Source organism: Caretta caretta, chromosome 9 (assembly GCF_965140235.1).
Source record: "Caretta caretta isolate rCarCar2 chromosome 9, rCarCar1.hap1, whole genome shotgun sequence".
NCBI lineage: Eukaryota > Metazoa > Chordata > Testudines > Cheloniidae > Caretta > Caretta caretta.
The window spans coordinates 62,683,070-62,693,683 of NC_134214.1; positions in this window are offsets into that span (position 1 = coordinate 62,683,070).

A 10,614-nucleotide genomic window follows, 5' to 3' on the forward strand; every position below is an offset into this window, starting at 1 on the left:
CAGTTCGCATGCAGGTCTGAATTTCCCTGAGGTTCCAGTGGGTTTGGATCCGGGTGCTGGTTCATGCCCATCTCTGTACAGGGGTCTGTGGCCTCCTCCTGCCACACTGTCTCTATTTCCACCTCCTAATGCCCTCCTCTGCTCTGTGCATCCCAGAGACAGAGACCCACACTGGGCTGCAGACACCCTGGCAGATCAGCGCGTGCCACGCAGAAGCCGGGTGTGTTGCGCCAACTTGGGAAAACCTCCCTCTAAACGTGGAGATACATGCACTGCACATAGGTGACGTCACTGACAGCCAATCAGAGAGCTCCAATTGTATCTGGTGTTGCCATGGAAATGGTTGTGCGTTGCCACCTCACTGCAGGATCCCGGGGGTGGAGGGCCATGGACTAGGAAGCAGCAAAGGCTGAGGTTCACACGCAGCTCACAAGCACATGAAAGGCTCCATCTTGCAGCTTGATGGCCTGCAGAGCAGACTGAGGCCCTGCTCCTCAAAGGTTGAAATCAAGGGGAATTAAGCACCTCAATACCATTGAGGATTTGGGCCCGAGTACTTACCCATCCTCAGCGGAGCCAAGACCCTGACCTAGAGTCCAAACTCACGCCCCTTCCTAGGGTAACTCCAGCTTCCTCCCTTGGGCTCCCCTTTAAGACCTTCTGTCCTACTATCCTCCCCCTAGAAGGCCACACCATCCCCATATATCCCAGGTGCAGTTCAGAAGCTGCATGTGCCACGGTGAGCCGCCCCTGCACTCCCCTCCCCCTTCTCAGCTTCCTGCCTGCCTCAGCTCTGCAGCTGAATGGCTGAGGGAGCCTCCACCCTGCTCTTCCAGGCTTTGCCTTCTGCCTGGCTGCCCCAGCAAACCTGTCCAGAGCACAGAGCAGCAGCTGTGATAAACTAGGGGGTGGTTCTATGAGGATAAAGGAAGTGACTGAGAGCCACATGTGACCAGTGGCACACCTGAGCCCAAGCATCTAGCCATGCAAGCTTATAACCTGTCTCCCGGGCCCTTTGCATTCTACAGCACAATGAGTGGGGTGGGGGGGTGTTATTCCTCAAAAACAGCACAACCATTCAGCACTGGGTGTCAGGGGTTCTACCCTTCATCACCCAGAGCTCACTCCAGGTTCCACTGGGCTACCTGCCAGTTCCAGGGGAGGGCAGGAATATTCTACCTAGAAAAGGCCCTGCACACACCTCTGTGCAATAGCTCCTGAAGACGTGCCTGCTTGGACCAATGGTCCCTTAGTCAAGGAGTGCAGATCTGGACCCGGCGGAGCTCAAATGGCCAGAAATGCAAAGGTCAGATCTAGTTCTGGATCCAGGTCTGGATTTCCCCAACATTCAGGGGAGGGGGATTGCAATCTGGTGTTTGGACCCTTCCCTACGCCAGGAATGGTGATGGGTCACAATGTGCAAGCTCTGGTGCTAGACATGGCAACGTCCTGTGCCTGCTGGGAATGGCTGACCAAGGCACATCGCGTCCTTAGCTTCTTTCCTTCTCCTTAACCAAACCATCTCCACACAGAGGAGGTCTCCTGCTGCTTTTAATGCTCACGGCCACTAGAGAGCAGCACAACTTCAAGAACAGAGCCAGCCTGGTGTAGCTTTTCAGCAATCTCCTACGCTAGAGCTGGAGTCTGGCCCAGGCATGGTAAGACCATGTGTTTGGGTTTCAGTTTACCTTTAGAAGTGCATGAAACTATATCCCAGACACTGTATCCCAGGAGAGTAACCTCAGGCCTAGCAGAGACCACGTGCAATGCAATGACATAGGGTATCCCAGTCCTCAGCTACTGACTTACCTCCTTGGCTTTAGCATCTGAACCACATAGATTTACCTAGGGTGGGCATAGGCACACAGCTGTTCTGGAGCAGGGCAGTGGTTCTTCTAGTCTGGTCTCCTGTCTCCAACAGTGGATGTTTCTGAGGCGATGCCAATGCCCATGATACACCTGGAACTGTGCTTGGAGATCCCAGCAGTCCACCCTTGCTGGAGGATATGTGCCATATGCTGGCCTGGAATCAGTGGTAACAGGGCATTCCACAAGGGCATCCCCCACCACCCTGACAATGCCCTCCCATTCTCAGGGGGGCACCAGAGTCGTTCAGAACATCAGGGAGTCCAGGATGCCACTGGGCTAGCGAGGAGATCCCACTGTCCATAAGGCTGAAAAGCAACTGTGGATGTTTAAATTCCCTCTGCAGTGTTAACATTACTGTATTGAGTGTGTCCAATTGCTACTCAGCCCCATCATCTTTAACCTTGCCATGGAGCCGTTGCTGCGAGCGATCTCCAATGGCACAGATGGCTTCAACCTCCACGGTGAGAGGTGAGCATCCTGGCTCATGCGGATGACCTGGTCCTGACCGCGGACGACCCAGAGAACCTCCAAGGTTTGCTAGATGCCACCAGTCGAGCTGCTGACTGGACGGGGCTCCGCTTCAATGCAAAGAAGTGCGCAACTTTTCACATCGACAGCAGCAAAAGGGACTCGGTGCAGACGACGGGGTTCCAGATCCAGGGCGAGCCCGTCATGCCCCTGGCAGAGGGGCAGGCGTACCAGCACCTTGGCACGCCGACGGGTTTCTGTGTCCGGCAGACACCCGAGGACACCATCCAGGAGATCTTGCAGTACGCCGCCAAGATCGACCCCTCCCTGCTAGCACCGTGGCAGAAGATAAACGCTCTGAACACCTTCCTGATCCCCCGCATCTCGTTCATCCGAAGGGGATCTGCCGTGGCGAAGGTACCCCTCAACAAGGCAGACAAGATCGTCCGGCAGCTGGTGAAGAAGTGGCTGTTCCTTCCCCAGACAGCCAGCAACGAGCTGGTCTACATCATCCACAGGCATGGCAGTGCCAATGTCTCCCGCATGGGCGACCTGTGTGACATCGCGGTGATCACCCACACCTTCCGCCTGCTGACACGTCCTGACGCCATGGTAAGGAAAATCGCGGCAAACGCCCTCCATAACGCGACAAAGAAGCAGATTGGCAGAGCCTTCTCCAACCAAGACATCGCCAGCTTCCTGAGCGGTTCCCTGGATGGCGAATTCAGACAGGACGGGCGCAACATCGCTTCACTGTGGTCCTGCGCTCGCAATGCCATGCGTTGCCTGGGGAAGCGCATCGGCTGCTGCTGGGAGTGGTGCGAGGAGTGCCAGGAGCTGGGAGTCCTGGTGCCACAGATCAGGTCCGACGACAACACCATCGTCACCCCAAGCGCCAGCGGCATGCTGGAGAGGACCCTGAAGGCAGCCATCCACTGACTGTACATGGAAACCCTGAAGCGTAAACCGGACCAGGGTAAAGCCTTCGAACTGACCAGCAAGTGGGACGCCAGCAGCCACTTCCTTGCCGGGGGCAGCTTCACCCGTTTCGCCAACTGGTGGTTCATCCACCGTGCCCGGCTCAACTGCGTCCCGCTCAACGGGGCCGTCCGCCACGGGAACCGAGACAAGCGTTGCAGGAAGTGCGGCTACTCCAACGAGACCCTGCCCCACGTCCTGTGCAGCTGCAAGCCCCGCTCCAGAGCCTGACAGCTGCGCCACAATGCCATCCAGAACCGCCTGGTGAAAGCCATCGCACCGCGCCTGGGGGAGGTCACTGTGAACTGCGCCATCCCCGGTACCGACAGCCAGTTGTGCCCTGACGTGGTAGTCACCGACGACGCCCAGAAAAAGATCATCCTCGTCGATGTCACGGTCTCCTTTGGGAACAGGACCCTGGCCTTCCGCGAAGCCCGAGCTCATAAGCTGGAAAAATACGCCACCATGGCCGATACCCTCAGAGCGAAGGGCTACGAGGTGCAGATGGATGCCCTGATTGTCGGAGCCCTGGGCGCTTGGGACCCCTGCAACGAGCGTGTGCTGCGGACCTGTGGGATCGGTCGACACTACGCATGGCTCATGCGGCGCCTCATGGTCTCGGCCACCATCCGATGGTCCAGGGACATCTACATCGAACACCTCACCGGCCACCGACAGTACCAGGAGGTGTGAGCCGGAACGACATCGTGCATCAACTATGGGAAAGGGACTGAGAGACTTTTTCCGTTGGACCATGTGAACTGGAACCATAAACTCACTGAACATTAAATCTCACCAAATGAGGGTAAATCCATCCTCATCATCGTATCCACTCATTATACTCCATACCTGAACATAGCGATTATATGAACAACATACCCCCATATCTCAATGTCTGTATTTTGACCCGTTAACCTTTTACCCCCAATCGGGGAGATTGCAGATTATGTATTCCTTACACCACCTGTTCCTAAACCGAATTTTGCACCCCTTGATAATCTGTACCTTATTCCCTGATAACCAGAAACTTCTATGCTTAAACTCTGTACCGTTTTCTTTTTGCTTCAAAATCATCTTAATAAAATTATTAATTCTGCCAATGAGCTCACTGAGGTACAGAGAGGTGGAGTGATTTGCCCAAAATCACCTGGTGAGTCAGTGGGAATGGAACCCAGGAGTCCTGACAGCTGGCCACCTGGCTGCCACCAGTAGACAACATGGCCTCCCAAACAGGGCAGGTACCAGAGGAATTCAGAATTGCACCCCTTCTCTAAGGGTCTGCATCTGAGCTGGAGCTGGGCAGATGCTATTTCTTTTCCTGAGGCCAATAATTAACCAGAGAGCTTGGCGGGGATATATTTCCTGAGAAAGGAGCACCCAGAGCAAGTTGTTTCCTTGGTAACGGATGTTTCAGCTGGAGCAGAAATAGTTTCCCCACAGACCTGCGATATGGATTGGCAGTAAGGGTGGCAACCGATACCTTGGGGAGAGGAGACAGTGCTAGAGCAAACGGGTAGGAAGGATGCAGCAACCACATCTGTACAGGCTTCATTGGCCAAAAGCAAAGGTGGAAGGGTGAGGAAAGCAGGGACCAGAGAAGAGCCCCAGGTCAGAACGTTGTTTCAACAACACAGGCAGAGCCAAATGTCACAGTCCCAGTGCCCAGAATATCCTGAATGTACCCACATGGACGCATACACCCTGTGACACTCTGTATTTCGGGGGAACACCCTGAACCCCCATGTTCATCCTTATAATATGATTGTGTGGTATCCAATGCAAAGTTTGTCATGTCGGGTGTCTTCGGAAGGCGCATGATGCACTGAGCATTGTTGTTATAGTAATGTTATAGGTTGTAATTTCATGTATATAGTCATGAGGCTGAAAATGTGTCCTCATGGCTTAAAACAAGCCCAGGCAAAACTCTCCAGGAACAGAGGGACAGTTTACACCTCATCAGGGCATGTATGGGACAAACCTAGCCCAGCCTCACAGGAACAAAGGACACTGGCCTTGACAGCAACAAAGGATCTGTTGGACTCTCGAGTGAGTCACCCCCCTTCCCTTGGTCAGACAGGGACTACGATGAGGTAATGCTCACCTGACCCTGAACGGGGGGGGGGGGGGGGGCAAAGCCAAGAGGGAAGAAAGAACATGATAAAAGGGAGACGTTTGCAATGCTGGCTCTCTCTCTCTTTCACCTCCATCTACAGACATCACCACCAAGCGACTGAAGTGCTGATTGAAGGAGAGAGCCTGTCTGAAGGGCAACCAGCCAGCCTGAGGTGAGAAGCATCTAAGTTTGTAAGGGCACTAAAAGCGTTAAGATCAGCTTAGAATGCATTTTGCTTTTACTTCATTTGATGAAATCCGACTTGTTGTGCTTTGACTTATAATCACTTAAAATCTATCTTTTGTAGTTAATAAATTTGTTTGTTTATTCTACCTGAAGCAGTGCGTTTGGTTTGAAGTGTTTCAGAGACTCCCCTTGGGATAACAAGCCTGGTGAATATCAATTTCTTTGTTAAATTGACGAACTCATATAAGCTTGCAGAGTCCAGCGGTCATAACTGGACACTGCAGGACGGAGGTTCCTAGGGTTGTGTCTGGGACCGGAGATATTGGCTAGTGTCATTCGGTTGCACAATCCAAGCAGCTTACATTCCAGCGGCTGTAAATGAACAGCCCAGGAGTGGGGGTTCTCACAGCAGAGCAGGGTAAGGCTGGCTCCCAGAGTCAAGGATTGGAGTGACCTAGCAGATCACTGCTCCAGATAACAGTCAGGGGAATGTCACACACCACCAGCTATGACAGGCATTTCCTCTGTTCTGTGAATTGTGATTTTAATTAGGATGGTGGAGGAAGGAGTGACATCATCCAACATGTGGTGTGAGCTGGACCTCCAATGGCGAGCCCAGAGACTGAGCGTTACTGGGAACATTCTGCTGAGCTCGGACAACACAGATTTGCAGTCATCACCGGCAACCACTCAGAATTAGAGATTTCAAAAAGAAAAAGCTGGTGTTTGAGATGGGGGTGGGGCTGGCCACAAAGGGCTACTTGGGTGGATGGATGGATCTGACACAGCTCATCTACACCCTGTTGGAGCATGCTGGACAAACAAGGGTACCTCTGATCATCTCAACAGGGTGTAAGTTACACCCAAAGTGCTGCTACTACATTGTCTCAGGGGAACAAAGAGGGAGACATTTGCTGGCTCACCTTTCAGGGGCACAATTCAAGAAGTGGGAGTGGGTTCCCAGGAAGGAGAAATGGTCAGAGCTAAACAACTTACTTGGTAGATCACTTCCAAGAGCTGTGTGAAAAGGGAATCAGCTAAAGCTGCTCATGGGAGCTTTGAGAGGCACACTTGCTCCTCCATGCATAGACGACAGCAGGTATGGGTGTTGGGGTGGGGTCCTTGGGAGACTCTGCATTCCAGCATCTGACCCCTGTTCACCAATGTGGGTCTTTGTCCCACTTTAGTGGCTGGACTTCATAAAGAGGTTTATAAACACTTGTCTACACAGAGATACTCAGGAAAATTAATCCAAATTAACTAAAGGTGTAAATTTAAGTGGATTTGTTAAATCACATTACACCTGTGTGGACACTCTTTTTCAGAATTAAAGTGGCCTTTTTTCATAGATTCATAGATATTAAGGTCAGAAGGGACCATTATGATCATCTAGTCTGACCTCCTGCACAATGCAGGCCACAGAATCTCACCTACCCTCTCCTGCGATAAACCTCGCACCTATGTCTGAGCTATTGAAGTCCTCAAATCATGGTTTAAAGACTTCAAGGAGCAGAGAATCCTCCAGCAAGTGACCCGTGCCCCATGCTACAAAGGAAGGCAAAAAACCCCCAGGGCCTCTTTCTATCTGCCCTGGAGGAAAATTCCTTCCTGAACCCAAATATGGCAATCAGCTGAACCCTGGGCATATGGGCAAGATTCACCAGCCAGATACCCAGGAAAGAATTCTCTGTAGTAACTCAGATTCCACCCCATCTAACATCCCATCACAGGCCATTGGGCTTATTTACCATGAATATTTAAAGATCAATTAATTGCCAAAATCGTATTATCCCATCATACCATCTTCTCCATAAACTTATCAAGTTAAGTTTATTTCAGTGAATACAGCTAAACTGAATCATGGCCATTTAAATTCTGAATAAAAGTGTCCACACAGTGGTTTAATACAATTTAACTAATCCACTTTAAAATTTAATCCAGATTAATTTTCCTGTCCCGTTTAGACAAGCCCCAAGTCTGTCTCCAAGCTAAGGGGTCTGAGTTTTCAGCACAAGAAATAGAGTCATGCTTTTAGATTCAGAGGTCCCTACTTCTATCCCTATAAGCAAACCCACTCATAGGTTGTCTTCTTTAAAGTGATTAATGCAAGACAAGACTTGTTTGCCTTCTAGATGACATGCTGATCTAGTGCCAATAGACATTCAGCCGTGCCCATCTGTACTGGGCTGTGCAGACTTCACTTGTACATCACCAAGGGTGGGGGGTACTGTCTCCGTAACAGACTCCTCAGTGAGTGTTATGGGCATTACTGTTTACTCAGTTTGGCATCAGAAGCATATACTGCCTCAGTTTACCTTCTGCCCCAGTCAAACATATGCCCCACAACTGGGGTTTTTGCTTTAACCCTCCCCTTGTGGAGTCTGGTTTTTTAACATCATGTAACCATTTAATTCAGAACTAATTTTCCAGCCTTTCCTTTGGCTTAATAATCTGTTCAGTCCTTACCAAGAACAAGCCATCCTCAGGACGCTCTCTCTGCTGCATCCTTGGCCAAGCTGCCTGGTGGGGAGGGAGAGGGTTTCCCATAATAAAATCCACCACCAGTAAGAAGAAATCCAAGGACATGCTCCTACAGGCAGAACGTACTCAGCAGGTGCCTTGTCTACACTGGGAACTTGCTCTGAGTCCAGCAATCAGTGACCGGCAACTGACATAGCTGCATCAGTGCATCCTCCTTTTATTAACTGACATTAGGGCTGCATTGCATGAGACTCTCTACAGACTCATAGTGAGAGACTGTTTCTGCTCCAAGCAGAAGGAAACTCCGCCAGTTCAAATAGCAGTTTTTTTTGTCTGTGCTTGGAGAGACACAGGTGTAGCTATATTAGCGCTGGCCATTGATTACTGGTAATTCCCAATACAGACAAGGCCAGAGGCAGTAAGAGCATCTGGCTCATTCGGAGGAAGTGATAGAGCCATATACTGTGTCTGGATTTTTTTAAAAAAAAAGAACATTGTAGATATTCATGTTAAGAACGGGATGAACGAGCCTGATGCTTCAGGGCATTATCAGCTGATCAACTCGAGGGTGGGGGTCAGGAAGGAATGTCCAACCCCCTTGCCAGTCCCCCCAGCAGAGCAGTGCACAGCACCCCAGAGGCCTGGTTGGGAACTTGGGCGGTTTTGTGCCAAAGGTATCAGCACCACTGTGAGATGTGGAATTCCAGATTGGATGGCCCCCTGGTCTGACTAGATACCAGACCGCATTGGCCTGATGAGGTTCCATCCCTATGATTTCTGTCTAATCTACTTCAGTATTTTTCATGCATCTGGAAGAGGCTTTAAAAATGATGCCATTGCTTGAGCCAATGCCGCTGGGATGGAAAGTCCCCTAGCTCAGGGGAATCCCCAGCAGAGATTGACTTGATCTCCCAAAAGTTACTTCTGTCTCCCAGTCCAGTTTAATCACAGCTGCACAGTGGAAGCCTGTTGTATAATTAGGGGTATTTTTAAATCCAATTATATTGATTCCATGTTCCATGACCAACTGCATTTGTCGTCTCCTCCTGCAGAAGATCCAGCGTGGTTTTACGTGCTGCATTGCTCCAGGGTCCTGTTGTCAGAGGGACTGGGAGTGCTGTTAGGTAGGGCTTGGAGTTAGTATAGCCTCTGTAACCAGTCCTACCCATTTGGGATGTGGTCACAGCTGGTCAGCATGGCAATATAGTCACAGCTGGTCAGCATGGCAATGGCTATCTCCCTAGGTACCTACTGTGACGTTGCACTCCATATGTTTTATGGAAATATGCTTATAAGTATGAATATGATGTAACTGGAATATACTTTATGCAAAAGGTCTCTTTTAAGGTATCATTCCAAAGCTTATAATCTACTGAATCTACTCCTCCTATTTGTATGTATGTATCATTCTTGTATCTGAAGCTAGAAATATGAAGTATAACTCTGAGGTCCTATTGTAATTATGCAAAGTGTGGGCCATTAATGGTGGTTTGGAAGCTTGATGGCGCCCATTGATTAGGACAACTGGTTGTAAATGGTCTGTTTACTTGCAAACCTTCCTGGGTGCGAGCCGGTCAGCCCTGGAAGAATGGAGGCTGTGGTCTCACAGGACATGTGATCATGTCATCTGATACTGGAATCCACTTAAACCTGGTGCTTTTCCATTTAGAAGGAGGGGTGGGGATCCAGAGAGACAAAAAATTCCTGCCTTGTGCCAAAGCTGTAAAAGGGGGTGGAACAGAACAAAGCGGCTCCCAGTCATGAGAAAACCCCTAGTTTCCACCTAAGATATCTGCTAACAAGGATTGTACAAGGGGAAAGGATTGGGCCCAGACTAGGAAGGAGTCTAGTCTGTGAAAGAAGCTTATTGGAAAATCTCTGAGGGTGAGATTTTACCTGTAAACAGTTTCTTAACGTATTAGGCTTAGACTTGCTTGTTTTTGTTTTATTTTGCTTGGTAACTTACTTTGTTCTATCTGTTATTACTTGAAACCACTTAAATCCTACTTTTTATACTTAATAAAATCACTTTTGTTTATTAACAAAACCAGAGTCAGTGATTAATACCTGGGGGAGCAAACAGTTGTGCATATATCTCTATCAGTGTTACAGAGGGCAGCCAATTTATGAGTTTACCCTGTATAAGCTTTATACAGAGTAAAACAGATTTATTTGGGGTTTGATCCCACTGGGAGCTGGGTGTCTGGGTGCTGGAGATAGGTGACCTGCTGAGCAGTTTTTGGTTAAAGTCTGCAGCTTTGGGGGCATGGACCAGACCTGGGTCTGTGTTGCAGCAGGCTAACGTGTCTGGCTTAACAAGACAGGGTTCTGGAGTCCCAAGCTGACAGGGAAAATGGGCTCAGAGGTAATCTCAGCATGTCAGGTGACAGTCCCAAGGGGGTCTCTGTGACCAAACCCATCACACATAGTCAGCCCCCATCACCAGCTGAGCACCGTATGGCTATCAGGGGAGTATAGCCTTTCAACAGCCCCATGAGGTAGGAAAGTATTATCCCCAT